Source organism: Oxyura jamaicensis, chromosome 1 (genome assembly GCF_011077185.1).
Source record: "Oxyura jamaicensis isolate SHBP4307 breed ruddy duck chromosome 1, BPBGC_Ojam_1.0, whole genome shotgun sequence".
In the NCBI taxonomy this organism is placed as follows: Eukaryota; Metazoa; Chordata; class Aves; order Anseriformes; family Anatidae; genus Oxyura; species Oxyura jamaicensis.
In genome coordinates, this window is record NC_048893.1 from 61,840,759 (window position 1) to 61,858,390 (window position 17,632).

Here is a 17,632-nt window from a genome sequence, read left to right on the forward strand (position 1 = left end):
GAAAGATGAAGCTTCCTACTCACCATCAAATAGGCCAGGAAGGGAATGGGAACTATTGTTGGTACTCTGTAAAACCATGGTTTACCCAATCTTGTCCGACGCTTGAGTGACCTCACTTCAAAAATGATATTTTACAACTAGAAAGTATACAGATAAAGAGAACCAGGTTGGTCAGAAATACTAAACAATTTCCACTGGAGAAGAAAAATGAAGAGATTTGGTTTCCTCAGCTTGGAAAAGAGATGACTGAGGACATGACAGAGGTCTAGAAAACCATAAATCACATGGAGCAGGTGATGAGGGAATGATTAGTCATTATTTTCATGAGACAAGAACTGCAGGGCACTACATGAAATCATCAGGCAGCAGGTCAAAGACAAATGAAAGAAAGCACTTTTACATGCAGTGCCTAACTGCGTTGCGGGACATAACATCCTGTTTTGTTTGCATGCCCAAAGTATAAATAAACTATGAAAGCTACTAAGCAGCTTCATAGCAGAAAGGTCTGCTTCTGCACTGCAGAAAGCAGTGCTACTTTTCCCCTAGAGAAAATCTACATCTCTCAAATAATAAGTGTTGAAAATCTTGAAGTTGGAGGGGTGGAGAAAAGAGAATAATAGAAATATTTACAAATAAGAAAAAAAAAAAAAAAGAACATAAGGAAATGGATATCATCTGTGAGGTTGAAAGCATCACTTATAGTGATGAATTACACTAATGAAATTAGACATTTTTCAGTTGTTTGCAGAAAGTCTAGGACTTCAAGTGGAGGACTATGCTTTGTGGCAAAATGATGCCAATAACAGGTGTATCATTTCTCTCCCTAGCTGAGGGAAAGAGGAAAAAAAATTTCCAAAACCGACTGAACACAGAATTTAGAATTTAGTAGATACAATATATGAACTGCAGAAATGCACAGAAATGATAATGTGAATTAAAGACTGAAGTTTGAACATTTCAAACCCAGTCATTTTTCATGTTTTTTCAAGGTGATGCCAAGGAATTTAAGACAGACTTAAACCAATGTACTGACTTCATATCAGTACTTAACTTAACCTTCCAGCTCACATCCCAGCCGATGCCAAAGACATTTTAAGAAATCGATTGAGAGATCTGTTTTTCATTGTGATAAGCAATGGTAATTACTAGGAACTTCTTGACAGATAAGTACTGTAAGGAATTATTATTACTCAAAGAAAAATCTGTTTCCTTAGCTAAAATAATACACTGTCTTACCTCAGTGCCTCTGTAGCAGATTTAGAGAAAATATTCTTCAAATAATAGATGCTTGGGAAATATTATAATATTCATCACTCTTCACAGGACACCTAGGATTCATTATTTCAATCTAAAAATATTTTTTAATTATTCAGGTATATACTAGAGATTCTTTATAACCCACTGAGCCTTGCAACTGTTGACAGTTGTTCTTTAGAGACAGTGGTTGTTTATCTTTTTGTTATTAAATATATTACTGAAACTTAAATCACATTGCTATGCATGAAGATCTATTAGCCCTCATAAGGAAGGCAAAAATTCACAAAGGAGATTTTGGCTTCTGTTCAGTGTCTGTATTTCTTTAAATTCTTTCAGAGTAGGTGGTAGATATTTTATTTCGGCTTGTTTCAGCATATTTTCTTGGAAGTGGGGCCATTTATAATGTGCTAGAGGGGGTCCTAACAGATATTACTAGCCTCTTTCCATGGGATTCTCCAGCCCTCATAGACCTGTAGTCCCAGCTGCAGTGCCTAAATAGAACAGGTGCTGGTATATTTGCAAGACATGCTGAGAAAGGAGGCAAGTTCTCCTCAAAAAGGTTTTTTTCAGCTGTATTTTTCTATGCTTCTGTAATTTGCATTATTATCAAACCTCACCGGTGTCAGAAAAACAGCAGGCTAAGGTTTGATTTTTCAACACAAATTTCCATATGGGTCAGCCTTTTTGATCTCATGATGTTTTGCAGCACTGGAGAACAAACTAAGTCAAATTATCATCAACACATGGAAGCTGAAGATAGATTAATGGAAGTTTTTGTCCTTATTTTTTCTCTTATCAGCCCAAACTACTTTATTTTTAGATTATATCACTTTGTTCCCTTTCCATAAATACTCCATCTTTTCACTTTGATGACGATCATAATTAATTTATATTAACATATTTAAACCCAGAATAGACATACATAGGATGATTTCCAGATTTTAATAGTTCTTTGCCATCTCCTGTCCCCTCCTACATCAATCATCTACTTTATTTTCATACCAGAATGAATAAACTTTAATCTAACCATTAAAGTCCCAGACAATCTTAATCTGCAGGAGCTACATGCTGACCTCAAACTTTGATTTTCTTGTATCAATGCAAAAGGTGCTGGCTCTTGTTCAGCATTGTACCCATCACATCCAGGGTTCTGAGCTCCCATTCCTAATAAATACTCTGTAGCCAACAATTTAATGTGTTTCATGTGCCCAAAAAGTTTTCTAACAAGTACTGGCTCATCCATATCATGCCTGCAGATTCTGCAAAACCTGAGAGGACAGGTTTATCTCTTCACTGGCAACATTATAAGACAAGATACTCAAGGAGTCTTCAGATGAATCTCTAAACTCAAGCCTTACTCTAAAGACTGATCAACAAAGCTAAGGAAAAACATCAACACCTGCATAGAATTCGTTTTCTGTTTTGTTTGTTTGTTTTTGCAACATCCTACCCAGCCAGTCCTCACTTTCATTGGCTTTGCTCTACCTGATTCCAGGCTCTGCCTTTTAATTCTCTCTAAAAATGGGTCATAAAAGAATTATCTTTTTTAAAATTTCCTGTCTTCTGCTACCAGAGGGCCTTCCTCAAGGACTTCCATCCCTTACCAGATAATGTGATGCTTTTTGCCAGCTTAGATAATTGAATAGGTTCCTCAGATAGGAGCCAAAATTAATCTGATTACTTCAAGCATCTATTTTTCATTTACTCTACAGGAATTCATTATGTCTACTTCTATAGTAATTCATTATGTCTATTTCTGGTTTTGTTGGTATACGTTTTTCATCAAGCACAATCAAGTTTGCAAATTATCTGTTCCTGATATCTTTGGCCCATTAGAATTAGTTGCTACAAGCAATTTTCTGAACCCGGCTGCATGATTTGTGTCATTTCAAACAGTTTGATTTTTCCAGTTCACATCGGGAAGTTCCTGATAACTGGGTCAACAGGAGGACAAAATTTATACACAGTTCAGAGTGGTTATGGTCTTCTGTTTCCTTCTTTCATAGAATCATAGAAACACAAGTTTGGAAAGGACCTACAAGATCATCTAGTCCAATGGTCCTATCACCAATACTACCCACTAAGATTCTTTCCAATGAAGCCCAAATAAGATCAAAGACAAGAGGTAATATTTTGTTCAACAGGGGCCTTGTACTTTTAACAGGAACAGTCAGTTGCATATTTGGGGGGGCACTGTCGAGTTTGCTTTTATATCAGGAAATAAGCTACTATTGCAGAATTAAAATTCTCCATTAGAAAAAAAAAAAAAAAAAAAAAAAAAAAAAAAAAATTTTACTATTGGAGTCACCAAAAGGAAATATTTTCTTGGTTGAACTCAAGGGAGAATATACTTAAGTTGAAGTAAAGTTCAATATTTTTTCAAATGACCCAAAACATTTCATTCTGAAGCACTTCTGCAATAAACTGCAACTGTTGATTTTAGTGTGCTGTATGATATGAATTATAGTGCAACCATTCATTCTTTCTTAGCGGCTTGGTTTCCTTGCCACAATGTATGCTGCATAATTCAGTGTGTTCTTTATTTTAACATATATGGTGCACTGTAGGAGCTACTGCATTCTCATAGCACTACAAAACATATGTCTGACCAGGAAACAGCCAAAACACAATGCAGAATATTGGAAAAGTTGTATGTGACGTACTACTCTAAATAACAACAACATAAAACAGATCAAGAATTATTTTTCAGATATGACTTAGTCACCAAGTTATTTACTTGGTTACTATAGAATGCTACAATTATCTTTTCTTATAGAGCCAACTACTGTTGCCAGTCACAACAAACTGATTTTAAATGGTGTTGCACCATAATTTGGTCCATGTTACTACAAACACTAAAGCAAACTGTATTTCTCTTTCAGAAATGTTGATGGTTTTGCTTTTTTGCAAATTTTTAACATTTCTACATCAATCTTAGAGGAAAATATTTCATATTTGCATTGCAATTTAGGTCAAAATTGATGATGCATTATCAGGTTTTCTTGATCCCTTTTCCACCCAGCTCTAACTATAAGCTACTTCTTACAATCTCAAAGCCTGCCATGCAAGTTGAACTAGGTGAATATCAACATTTCTGCCTGCACATTTGTCTCAGAGCCACCACTAATGAGAAAAATTACTTACAGCTTTTCCTGAGATCTTAGGTAGCTTATAGATCCTCTTCACTAGAGCGTTTAAGGGACATGGTTTAGTAATGGAATTTGGTAAGTCAGGTTGACAGCTGGACTTGATGATCTTGAAGGTCTTTTCCAACCTAGATGATTCTATGATTCTTTTTATGGAGCTTCTGTGTTATAGTGCTGCTTTTCTTACTGCAGTTTGCATCATTACTCTTTCTATTTTAGCTTACAAAGTTATTTTCATAAATAGCAATCCAGTGTTTTTGCTTGTTTGTTTGTTTGTTTGTTTTAATTCAGCACCAAGGAACTGAGGTACATCCAGTTTTATTAAACAAGGTTCCGTATATTTCTAGAAGAATGGAATAAAAATCAATAAAAATGACTAAATATATTGTATTAAAAAATATTGCATAAAGATCTGATGCATATTTAACATGAATAATTTTTCTTCTAAGCAGACTATGTAAAATAAAATGTTTCTTCAAAAAAAAAAAAAAAAAAGATGGGATTTTCTGGATACTTGTTTAACTCTTTGTAATACTAGTAAATTAAAACTTTTTTTGGTAGTATTGTGTGGCCAAGAAGTTTTTGTAACTACATTACATTGACATTGCACTACAATAAAACATCCATTGCAATGTCAGAGTACCCGAAAAATATTAGTGCATTCAGGAAGTACTTATTGTGATAGCTCTTGATCCAGAAGTACCAAGAGTTTTTACAATGGAGAATTTTATTTCATTTAAGAGTCAAATTCTGCTCTTAATCACAAACAGCTGAGGACTGTGTGAAAACAGTTCTTGGCCAAACCATGCTTCTGTAACCTCCTACCAGTGCAAACCTGACAATCCCACCACCCCTAGTATGAGACACAAGCCCAGCCCCAGCCACGTACGTACTCAACAGAAGTGCTCCTGCATCTGCCCTGGGTGCCAGGTTCAAAAAAAATCAGCTCCAAGGCACAGTTTCACTGTTACACTGAAAAAGTAAATAAAGTAAATAAAATAAATAAATAAATAAACTTCTCAATTTGATTATGCAGCTGATGAGCCCCTAGATTACCTAATCCAGAGGTGGGTAAGCTTTTGCACTTGGCTGTAGGACTGCAGGTGTCCCATACATACACTGCCCCCAGACTCCCCCTCATACAACCCAACAGCACCCCTCATGCTCCCACCATCAAACACAAGTCTGGGGGTGTTACTTTTCTAATGGCACAGTGAAGAGAGAGATGGATGTACTGCAAAACACTCTTCTTGGCTGGCTTGTTGACAAATCAAGCTTTTACCACATTTTAACACCACCTTGCCCACCTTCTGTGTGAGCATTGCTGTCGTGGGTGGGGCAGGACGCCCATTTATTTCATGCACAGAATCTCAAAGCTATAAACTGTTGTTAATATGCACTGTATCATATCTGCTTGCAAGAGCAAGAAAAGCCTTGACTACAAGTATGTCTTCCTTTGTGCCCAGCACAGTTCAAATGTGCTGGGCTTTGAGGCCTTCCTAGCCTCCTCTGATGTCTATTGCACTGGTGGTAACACCAGGTGAGGTAAGGTAAGACAAATGTTTTTCCTAACGTGTCTATCATAAACTCATCCTCTGAGATCATGTCTCTTATCATTATTTCAATAATAAAATCTTACTAAATTTCTTCCATTGCTACATGCAAAAGGCATTTTATGGTATAATTTTCTAAGACATTCATGATAACTCACCACACTATTACAAACTGGGAACGATGACTTTCTCGGGGCCTATCACATTCCCTGTACTGACAGAGTAAATTTACAGTGCTGGTATTTACAGACATATCACTGGAAAAATAGGAAGAGGGAACCTGCCTTGTGATGAACCCATCAGGAAGGGTACAGCAGTCCCAGGCTGTTCATCCATTACCTCTCTCAGCTTGTTTCCCCTTCTAGGATGAGCTGGTGTCACTCCAGAGGATTGTTTACTGTTGGTCTTGCTGGGCTGGTGTCAGAAGACCTTTTTGGGGAGGAGACTTACTTCGGCACTTCGGACACAGTAACACCACACAGCAGAGCATGGTACAGGTGTGCTCCTGGGGGAACCAGGAAAACCACATCTGGGAGCCAAACCAGATGGGCATCCAGGGTCCTGGCTTACTTGTGCTCGCAGCTCCGCAGCATGTTGCTTTAATGTACTTGCCCAGATCACCGTTCTCCCAAGCATCTCTCTACCAGAGCACAAGGTACACGCCCTATGCTGGCCTAGCAGATAAGGACAGGTAATTCCCCAAATTGCACTGCTGCAGGGGCACTGCAGATCTTCATCAAATACATGAAGTGTTCAACTCCTACCTATGAAAATCTTCCCTCCTAGTTACTTACTCTCCACGACTGCTGGTGGCATTTCTCCTTCTCATCTTCCTTAAAAACCTTCAAACTAAGGCCCATGTATATAACTCACAGATGACCCAATTTTAAGCTTGCTCTGCATGGCTGATCAAGAGACCACTGACAGCTCACTGAGGTATAGTCTTGGTACCTCTCCTTCCACATTTATATCATTGCAGAAGCAGATCTTAAATGTTCATGAGCCTGAAAAATAACAAGGTTACTTTGTTTTCCATTCTAATTTTTCATTGCTTGGGCTTGTCTGCTGGCAGGCAATTTCATGAAGATGCGCTCCAATAAACTTACTTTGAACAGTGAATCAATTGCTTGATTTAAAGTAAGAGCCCATACTCAGCAAGCAAGTCATAAAGCAAAAAATTCATTAGAAAGAGAGCAGCAGTAAGCCAGTCTAATAAAGGGCTTCCTAATAGTTTTATGTTCAAAGCATGCTTTAATAATAAATAATAGTGTTTGAGAAGTAAAGAGACTGAAATAATTGTTCACAAAATTGCACAATACAGTTAATTTAGAAGAAAAGGAAGATTCATCCTGATCCTGATTTTAAATTCTTCTCCACACAGCTGCCTGATCCAAAGGCCATGAAAGACTAATGGATCAGCAGTTATTAAGCAAAATCACTCACAGTACTTCCTCCTCATCGTTACAGAAAGGCTGGTAAAGAAAATTAGACTGACAAATCTTCCCCTAAATGGAAAGAAAAATTTCAAAGCAAAAGAAAATCCATTCGTTCTCACTTGTGGAATTTCACGTTATCCCGTATAAGGTCAAGTTTCTGCAGCATACAAATGAAAAATCCTAAAACCCTGGGTGCTATAAAATCACCAGGACAATTGCCAACTGTCAGTTTCAAAGCATATGTATCAGGCTGAGGCAGAATTGAGGGCACTTCAGGATTCCAGTGCATGGCAAGCTGTGCTACAACAAATGGCACAACAGATTAATATTTCATGCCAAGCTAAGACATTTTTAATAGGGGAAAGACAGAATGGAATGGAAGGGGGTTGACCATGCGAGCCCCACAGCCAGCCAATGGATGGTTTGTGCCCCCCGCAGCACTCTTGCCCCAGGAGGACACTGCCGTCACCTGTCAGAGAAAGGAACCACAGAAGAGCAACTAAAACCATTCATGTTGCAAGAAAAGGACAGAGCAACCTGTGAAACTGGAGTGAAATGCAGACAACATTAGGACAAATATATGTGGTGTCCTACAAAATGAAAGGTATTTGAGGAAGTGAAGCAATAAAGATCACATCTATCACCTTAAAGCAGGGTTAATCACAGCAACCAAGATTTGGAGACTCATTAACATACATCTTGCCTGCACACTGATGGCACATTTTTATAATTGTTTTCATAAAAATTGCATTACAGTTCATTTACTTTAACCTAGTCTGTACTGATTTAAACTCCAATACAGTCTTTGCTTCTATTTTATTTTTCTTTTATGGTAAATCCCAGTTGGGTATTAAGTTATAATTTTTAGTGGTTCTTCACACTACACAGCTACAGTGATAATATATGTGTACTGGGTCATACCATGCTCTGGATGGAAAGAGAAAACATGGAAAAACAAAACAAAACAAAACAAAAACAGTGCTATGAAAGGAAACCTGCTGTATTTCCTGGGTGTTCTTCCTTGCTTTGCCTATTACCTCATACAAAACTCCAAAACTGCAGAAATCAATACTGTACATGCATCTAGCTCTTGTCACCCCACTGCTTTCTGTTCCCTTCCTTCCAGCTTTTGCTTTGCTGTGTCCATCAGGGTCCCTGGGGGACTGCAGGGCCAGGCACTGCAGGCTGTGAGAGTGCACCAAGGGGTGTTCATGGTACGCAAACAGAAACATGGCTGTCTGCAAAGCTGCAAGGCACAGAAGAGAGGTGGCTGTCCCTCCACATCTTTTAGCTCACTTTCCATCACTACTTTCCGATATAATCCAAGATCCCAGATCTTTAGGCTTAGGGAAAAAATAATAATAATAAATAAAAAAATAAAATAATAATAATAATTAAAAAAAAAAAAAAAAAACTGCTGGAAAAGTGAGTCATTTCTTTCATGTCAGTGTTAAATTTATTGTTAATACCAAACCAAACCATCTTCCTTCCATGAACACATGCAAAGTTCCTGGGCACAAATACACTGCAAACTTTGATTTTATAGCAGAGAAGTGAGGCACTATCCACAGGCCTGTAAAGCACAGAATGGATCTTGCTGTAGCAGTGAATTCAATCTCCACACTGTCATCTAGTGGATGTAGTAGTGATAACCAGAGCTCGGTTTAAGACTACATTGTCATTTCCCTGGACGTCCTTCAGCTAAAATAGGCTTGTGGGTTTTTGTAGTTGTTTTTGTTTTTGTTTTTCCCTGTGCTGTTTCTGCCTTTTCTTACCCAGTTCTCCTGGGATTGCTCCTTTCTGAATCACCTTTTCACGATAATTTCATTCTCTGCATTTTAACCCTTTTGTACAACAATCTCCTTTTCTTTAGGTTACTGTAATTTCCAAACAGGCTGGTTCCCCATTGTCAGCTAGTGACAGCACAACCTCCTCTTTCCTTCCTTTTAGAAATTATCTCTTTTCCTTACAGCAAGGTAGAAAAAACTTTATTGTCTGTGAAAGACAGAATAAATGCCCTTATTTATTAACCTTAAGTGATGCGGGTGCCCTTTGACACTCCTCCAGTTTTCAAAGTCAGCTCTAACAGGTTGAACACACAGGGTGTGTCTTTTGCTTCCTATGGCATCTCCGACTCTCCAGGCTTCATCTCCACACTCTTCGCAGTTTTCTGCTCTGAGGAATTGCCCAATGAGCTCAGCAACTACAAGGGTGAGGAACTGATGACATACAGTTATGTCAGTTATTTATTTAGGCCTAAACCTTACAAGTATGTAACTACAGCAGACTAAGCAGTATACAAATAAGATGAATGTTAGCAAAGTGATGTGGTTAGCATGTCAAGCACTCTCAGAATCCTGAGTTCTCCCAGCTCAATACGGTCTGCAAGACGCGACTGTTGGCCACTAGGGTCCACACTCGCGACACCATAGCTCCAGGCATGTCCTACCTTGTGTGTCAGGATGGCCTGGAGGTGTTTGCCTTTGTAGCTGTTGATGCCCAGACAGCAGGATCTTATAGTGCTAATCCTACTCTGCTGAGGCTACCTCTCTTTCTTTGATTTTCCCTTTTATCCTCTCAGTTTCAGTGACCTGTGACCTTCTGTATTTCCTCATTTATGCAGCCAGCTTGCTCAGCATCCCTGGGGAGTCAGCTCTGAATCCATCCTGAAGACAAGCTGCCGCTCCATCTGCATCCTGCAGCTGCCTTCCCGGGGAATCAGCTCCACAGGCCGACCCAGTCCCTTCACCCTCACTCCGCAGCTGGCTTAACCGCAACATCGACCCCATGGTCTACTAGATGTTAAATCAGTAATTAGCTAAATACATTACTGCCAGATCAGCAATTCTATTACTGCCTTATAGTTACACTAATTTGACTGGTCTCTGTCTCATCAGAAGAAACACTAAATATATTTGTGCTGATTTGACAATTTTGTTACTGGCCCATCTTGCCTCAACAGACCATTTTGCATACCAAGGGTCTGTGATTCCCCACTGTCTTCAGTTTTTTCTTAAAAAAACTGAGAAACGAGGAAAACTTCCTTGTCAGAAGTCATAAAGGAGGAATGTGAGGCCATTGACATGCAACAGAAAGGCTGAGACCTTAAGCACTGTTTAGCGTAACAGTTTATAACCAGCCACCTATTAGTCCAGACAAGATTTTCTTCTCTGCAACCATACTTTTGCATTCACATCAGGGGTTCACTCAAAAACCTTTAGCATGAGTGTATTCTAAAGTTATTTTTAATAGAAAGTCCCAGTTAAATAACCATTTTAATAACCCTCCACCAAAAATCCTGATTTAAAAATAATAATAATAAAAAAATATAATTAAAAATAATAATAAAAAAAAACTGTTCCACAGTCTGCAAGATTGAGTTAGCTGGGGAAGACAGAAAATACCACATTCATGCTTGGCTACTAGACAAATCTGGCAGTGAAAAGTTCAGAAAACCTGCTCTACTAAAACCTGTTTTTTTGTTGTTTTTGTTTGTTTGTTTGTTACCAATTAATATTCAAGAATTAAAATTGACTTTGGTAAATGGGCTTGATGCACAAAGAACGTAAGGAATTCAGAAACTGGTGTGTGTGCTAGCTTCAGAGCTACAAATGACAGCTGGAAATTAAGTCTGCTACTTACACCTTGCTAGCAGGTGGCAGGTCTCCTCAGGATGACGGCTAACCCAGCCGCCCACCAAGTTCTTAACAGAAACCTGTTCCCTGTTGGAGGGACCACTGGAATAGCAGAACTCAGGACAGAAGAAAAAATATTTCAGAGCAGAGCTCTCCTTCCATAGTCTTACCATGAATATGTGTATAGACCAGGGGATGAGATGCTGGGAAGCAGCCCACAGAAAGGATTTTGAGTTTTGATTTGTTTTGATTTGATTTGATTTGTTTTGATTTGATTTGAGTTTTGATTTGTTTTGATTGCCAGCAAGCTGAACACAAGCCAGCAGTGTGCCTTGGCAGCCAGGAGGGCCAACCGTATCCTGGGGTGCACCAGGCACAGCATTGCCAGTCGGTCAAGGGAAGGGATGGTCCTACTGAACTCTGTGCTGATGAGGCCTCACCTCAAGCACTGTGTGCAGTTTTGGGCTCCACAGTATAAGAAAGATATAAAATTGTTAGTGTCCAAAGGAGGGCAACAAAGATGGCGAAGGGTCTGGAGGGCAAGATGTATGAGGAGCGGCTGAGGTCCCTGGGTTTGTCCAGCCCAGAGCAGAGCAGGCTGAGGGGAGGCCTCATGGCGGCCTGCAGCTCCCTCACGAGGGGAGCGGAGGGGCAGGCGCTGAGCTCTGCTCTCTGGGGACAGCGACAGGACCCGAGGGGACGGCATGGAGCTGGGACAGGGGAGGGTCAGGCTGGGGGTTAGGGAAAGGTTCTGCACCCAGAGGGTGGTCGGGCACTGGGACAGGCTGCCCACAGCAGTGGTCATGGCACTGAGCCTGCCAGAGTTCAAGAAGCGTTTGGACAGTGCACTCAGACACATGGTCTGATTTTTATTTATCTATTCATTTAGTCTGGGGTGGTCCTTTGGGGACACAGGATTTGGACTCAATGGTCCTTGTGGGTCCCTTCCAACTCAGATATTCTATGATTCTACTACATAAACCAAGTCTTACGAGTGATGGAACAGCCATAAAGGTGACCTGATCATAACAGAAACATACTCTCAGAGAAAGATAGCTACTCAGCTGGGAGCCTGGGACATCCCTGATAAAGGGCAGAACAAAGAAACCTTGACAGCAAGCTGACCTTCTGGGAAAGCTGAAGTGAGCAACAGCTGTTCCAGGAACTGGAGTCCACTTTTGTACCTACACCAAAGATAAAAAAGTAACTCACTATCCAACCAAGGCAAGCTTCTCTGCACAAGACCTCACGGTCAGACCAGACTCTCACCACGGATGCCTGGATGACTCTGTCCTCCATAATGCAGCTTATCCATGCAGAGAGACTTTCTGTGGTTGATTGGCTCCACTCCTGGAGCAGTTCGGTGAGTGCTGTACCAGTAATACCTCAAAATAACGATGTGTGCCTGTAGTAAATATAAGTATATACTTAACAGTAATATTGTGTAGCAATTTGTAATAAATAAATTAATGAAACAAAAACCTCCATGTCCTTGTGTTTTGCAGAACCTTACAAACCCACCATTGTGATCTAGTGGGTTGGGTAACCCTTATAGGTCGTGACTAAAAGCACACAGATATAAGCAGATAGATATAATTTGTTACTTGTAGGTAAGCTCATTTTATTGGACACTCTTCATCCATTTCTCAATTCTGAATTGTCCCATTTCTAAGCTCTGTCCTGCTGTGCTATATGCTATTGATATGATTTGGTCCAATTTAGTAGAAGTATTACCTCTATAAATTATCATTAGTACAAATGATAATAGTAGAGTTCTAAATGCCTAATTCACTCTACTGAAAAACATTAAGGTTTGCAAACTTGGCTTACACCACAAAAACAAAACTAAACTAAACCCTTCTATCTTAGGCATGCTAACAAAAGAAGGAAATTTAAAAGCTTTTCACACAGGGATAGCAGAATGCAGTAGGAAGCTTCAGCTACAGCAATATTAGGACATTTAAGCCTATATTAATAAGCTAATAGGGTTCCTTGACACCAGTTGCAAAATCACAGAATATGAGACTGAGTAGATGAAGTCTAGTATAGCTAAGCCTGGAAGCCATTAGGAAAAAATAAAGGAAAAGGAAAAGGAAAATATGAGCAAGAACATCAGCAAAAATTGTAAGAAGTGTTGAACACAGCCCTGGGAGGAAACCAAGAGCTGGTATTTCTTTTGGACTCTGCTTGCTGGAAAAATGGACAGTCATCTGCAGAATAGAAGCTGCCATCCTGTCTCCTTGCTAGAGGGTTTCTCCTGGGCTACATGACAAAGACACCCTTAAGGGTGTGAAAACATCAGCTCAGGGTGTGGGAGCTACAGTCAGTGTTACTGGGGACTTTCTGAGCTCTGCATGTGAAACAAGTTCCAAAGCGCTCAAAGAGATACACTCACACAAAGATTTTTCTTGCTGTGCTTCTGCTGTCTTTTCCCTTTTGGTGAACAAACAGCTTCTTTGCTATTAGCTATACTTAAGATGCATATTGAGCACTGGTGCCACAGCTTCTGGGCATCCTGGAAGCTAATGCACACCTCAGACTGGAGGACATGGACTACAGGGTAATATAACATCCTGGCCATGGGCAAGGAGTGGATTTTATGTTCTTCACTCCCTTATGCGCTACTCTTACAGCAAAGGTTACTGCTGCCTCAAAGTGGAGTTATTTTCCCCTTTAAATCTCTGGTACGCTGGCCTTGTTTAGGAGGCCCACACTTCTTACACATCCCTCATTCATCCATCTGCAGGACTGGGGAGGAAAGAGCAAAAGAGAGAATGAGAATACTCAATGAAGGCAGCAAGATCACTTACCAACTACCGTCATGGGTAAAACGGACTCTGCTTGGGGAATGTAAATTAATCTATTGCTAATTAATATAAATACTGAAATAGTGATTTGGGTATAAGGAAATAAAAATAATAAATAAATAAATAAACTAACATTTCTACACTTAGTGAAATAAGCTTTTCTTCCCCCCCTCCCCAGCTCAGGACCACTCATTCCACCTTTCCTCGCCACAGAAAGGCAGCAAGTGATGCAGCAGACTGGGGACAGGACAGAGCAGTTTCTCTGTGCCACTCCTTCCTTTCCACCCTTTTCCTGTGCTCCATCGTGGGTCCTCAGTGGGCTGCAGTCTTTATGGCATGTACCTGTGTTAGCCAAAGCTAGCTGTGTTAGCCTTGTGTTAGCCAAATCAGTTCCTTTGGATATCATGATTGAAAAAAGCAAAGCCAAACAACTTAGTAGCTAATCAACTAACTGTATTAATCTAGCTACCTCAATTATTAGCATCAAATTTCTATTCGTATTAACACGATATACAAATTATCATGTGTCTACAACAAACTCAATCGGAATTCCCCTCACCCTCCTGTTGACTCTGGCACCACCAGCATCTCTCAGTTCCCTGGGACAGGAGAAGCATCTCCTGTCCCAGGAGGTGATCACCACCTTGCTAAAAGGGTGCTCAGTAACTACTGCCCAATTTGCTGCTGTGCCTCAAGTATATTTATACCTCACTTGCCACATCCATAGTTTTCCCAGTTTCAACATACCTTCCCCCTTCTGGTTCTTCTCCTGGAATATTTTGGTGGACGTATCACTGACCACAGCTGCCCTTTGTTCCACATCTTAGCATGTGCCAGTTGCTTCAAGGAAACATTTCCTCCCCTGCAGTTAACTCAATTCCTCCTCTATGGTTAGTTTGTATTACACAAGGTCATGATGGTTCAGCACCCTAGGGTTTATTTCTGGGTGAAACGTGCTTAGGGGAGGGTGTCTTAGTTTGGCTACCACCTGCTCTGGCATGGGCTCACCCAGGGGCCGCACTCCCTCTGGGGAAGTATCTGCTCCTGTGCAGGTCCTCCGTGGGCAGCAGTTACTTCAGGAATACTTGATCTACCATGGAGTGCATGCTCCTCCTCCAACCTCAGTGACCCCTCTGCTGTTTCTCACTCTCATTTCATCCTCCTTTCTCTCTTTGTGGTGTTTTCTGTCCTTTCTTAAATATGTTTTCCCCGAGGTGCCACCAGCTTGGCTGAAGGGCTCAGCTGTGCCCCGCCATGGGTCTGTTGTGCAGCTGGCTGGAGCCAGCTGTGGTTGGCACAGGGCAGCTTGTGGCCTGCTCCCATAGAGGGCCCACCTGCACCCCTCCCACTGTGAGCAGCTTGCCACCAACACCTAGTATGTTATATCTATGTTATCAGAAAAAAAATATATTCACATATACATCTTAAGTAATGTAAAAATATACAAATTATGTAATCTCAAGTAAGAAAACACTAGCATGCTGTTATGATGTTTTACTCTCAACTTTCCTTCTCAGACAGTCTCATTAAACAATCCCTAGAGTCAGAACTGAAGGAACATCATAGCCTGACAAAACCAGGGACCCCTTGAGCAACATTTTGCTAACTTCAGGTTTATTGAACAAGCACTGTTGACTCATCATTCACCACTGATGTATTAAAACAGAAGCTTCAAGCAGTAAAACAGCACATTTTTCAATCCACAACAATCCGCACAACAACCAAGAAAGAAGACTACAGAAAGACAATAGGTACTTTTGCTGAAATTCCAGGTAGACTTCTCACTAACCCCACAGAGGGAAAAGCACTTACAGTTATATCATCCGTACATCAAGACCCCGTCAGCTCTAACATACATGTTTGACCCTTCACCCCTTACCAAAACACAGACCAAAGGAGTAAGAGAGTTTGTCATCAAAACATCTCAGCAAAACTCCCCACAGTTTATTTCCCTTGCAATAAAACGTCCCAGAAGTACAGAAAAGCTTAAAGCCATTTGCACTAGTCCAGCACAGACAGCAGTGGGACTTCTCATCTTACTCTGTTTTTTTCCCTGAGAGCCTTTCTTTACATTACGTATGGAAACCTATCATCTTGGTGCTAAATTAACACAAACCAAAAGCGCTGTGAGTCTAGTGTTCACAAATAAATCTAGTATGAGTATCCTCAAGATGAAGTATTTACCAAACATTTCTATCACCTTGCTCATTATATTGAGGTGAAGTTTTTTCTAAATATGTCTATGTGAGAGACATTAGTGACTTACCCAGATTGTATATTGTAATAGCAGAGTACAAAGATATTTTTCAACATTAATACGACAGAATCCCTCAAAACTAACCTTTATTTGGTTTAAATATTGGTTACCTCCAAACATTAAAGCATGTCAAGACTTTGTGCTTTATTTGTGCTCTCTTTACCAGACTCCTTCTATAAAGCAAGTATCTTTTTGTCATAACAGCATTTTAAAATTTAAAGGTTAGAACTCATGCATGTTTAAGTCTTGTCTGTAGTTATTTAAGGTAATACCAAAGATGAAATTAGCTTTGGATGTACTTGCACTTCAGAACAGGTTTGATCATAGTTCACTGTATGGTATGCAAAGTAGAAATGCAGAGGAGCAACACCAGGTTTCCCTAGAGAAAGTTTTGCTTTTGTTGTTGTTGTTGTTGTTGTTTGGTTGTTTGTTTTCCTTGTTTGGTTGTTTTTTGTTATTGTTGTTTGTTTGTTTTATGGCTCTTCTGCCATGCTGCCCATACTGCAGCTGCTGGAGGTGCCCACAGGTACAGCAGACAGTACCAGAGACAGAAGCTTTTGTTCCTATGTTATGCAGGTCTGTGGCTTGAACACAATAAGAGGTTTGATGTTAACATGTGCCATTTATGTGCATATCCAGACTGCTACCTTTATGGAGCAGATGGTCTTCAGGCTCTTTATGCTGTTCCCTGTAGATAGGCCTTGTAGACATAATGTTGCTCCTTGCAGGTATTTTGATCTGAGCAGCTGTCTGAATGGACAGTGGCCAATTTATCAGTCACAGCAATTTATCAAAGAGATTCCAATATTGGCAAAGTCACTATGAAGTCAATATGATGGAGACTGGAACTGCATAAAGCAGTTTAAAGTAACAGCGATTCTGCTGAATGTGGCATCATTGAACCCAAACTGCAAATTAAAGGACATTTGCTTACAGAGCTGGACAAATTGGAAATGTGCAACAACGCCTGATGTATCCTGAAGATAATGGTCAGCGAACTAATTATTTCATGTTGATAAAATCAGGCAATAACCCTTTTGTCAATATCCCTCTGCAAGCCACTTGTGATAATAAATGGGGAAAAAATCTACCTAAATGATTGTTTTGCTGTTGTTGTCTCTTTTATGTGCATGTGTTTTGATATCTGTTCATATTTGGAAAAAATTGGGATCTTTTCTGTTTTATTGACAGAGATTCTTAATACTTGTGTGAAGACTGCATTTGTCTTTTCCTCTTGCACTAAGAACTGGATACAGCAAGCAACACGAATCTCTTACACATATTTGTGGATACGTTTGCAGAAGTTTCCTGTAAAAGTGTGCTTTCAGATCCACATTGTTACAACTCCGCAGATAAATCTTTGAAGGACAACACCTGTGCCACCAGCTCACAAGCTACTGCCGTGGCCCTACTGGTCTGAATTAGGGAAACTGCCACCCACTTACAGAATATGCCTGCTATACCTACCAAGTATTTTTGACCTTTTTTGGTTCTGACCACAAGTCCTAGAAGATGAAATTGCAGGGTGGGCCACAATGTAT

General features: G+C 40.1%; 1 long non-coding RNA gene across 2 annotated transcripts in view; it reads right to left on the reverse strand.

Annotated features, from left to right (window-relative positions):
* Positions 1-11,947: 11,947 nt before the first annotated feature.
* LOC118177356 overlaps positions 11,948-17,632 on the reverse strand; it is a 44,953-nt gene continuing 39,268 nt past the window's right edge. Inside the window, exon 3 of one of the 2 annotated variants that reach the window (XR_004755764.1) lies at positions 11,948-11,996. This is a non-coding gene — a long non-coding RNA (uncharacterized LOC118177356). The remainder of the gene's footprint in view (positions 11,997-17,632) is intronic. The other variant, XR_004755765.1, reaches the window with a different exon arrangement.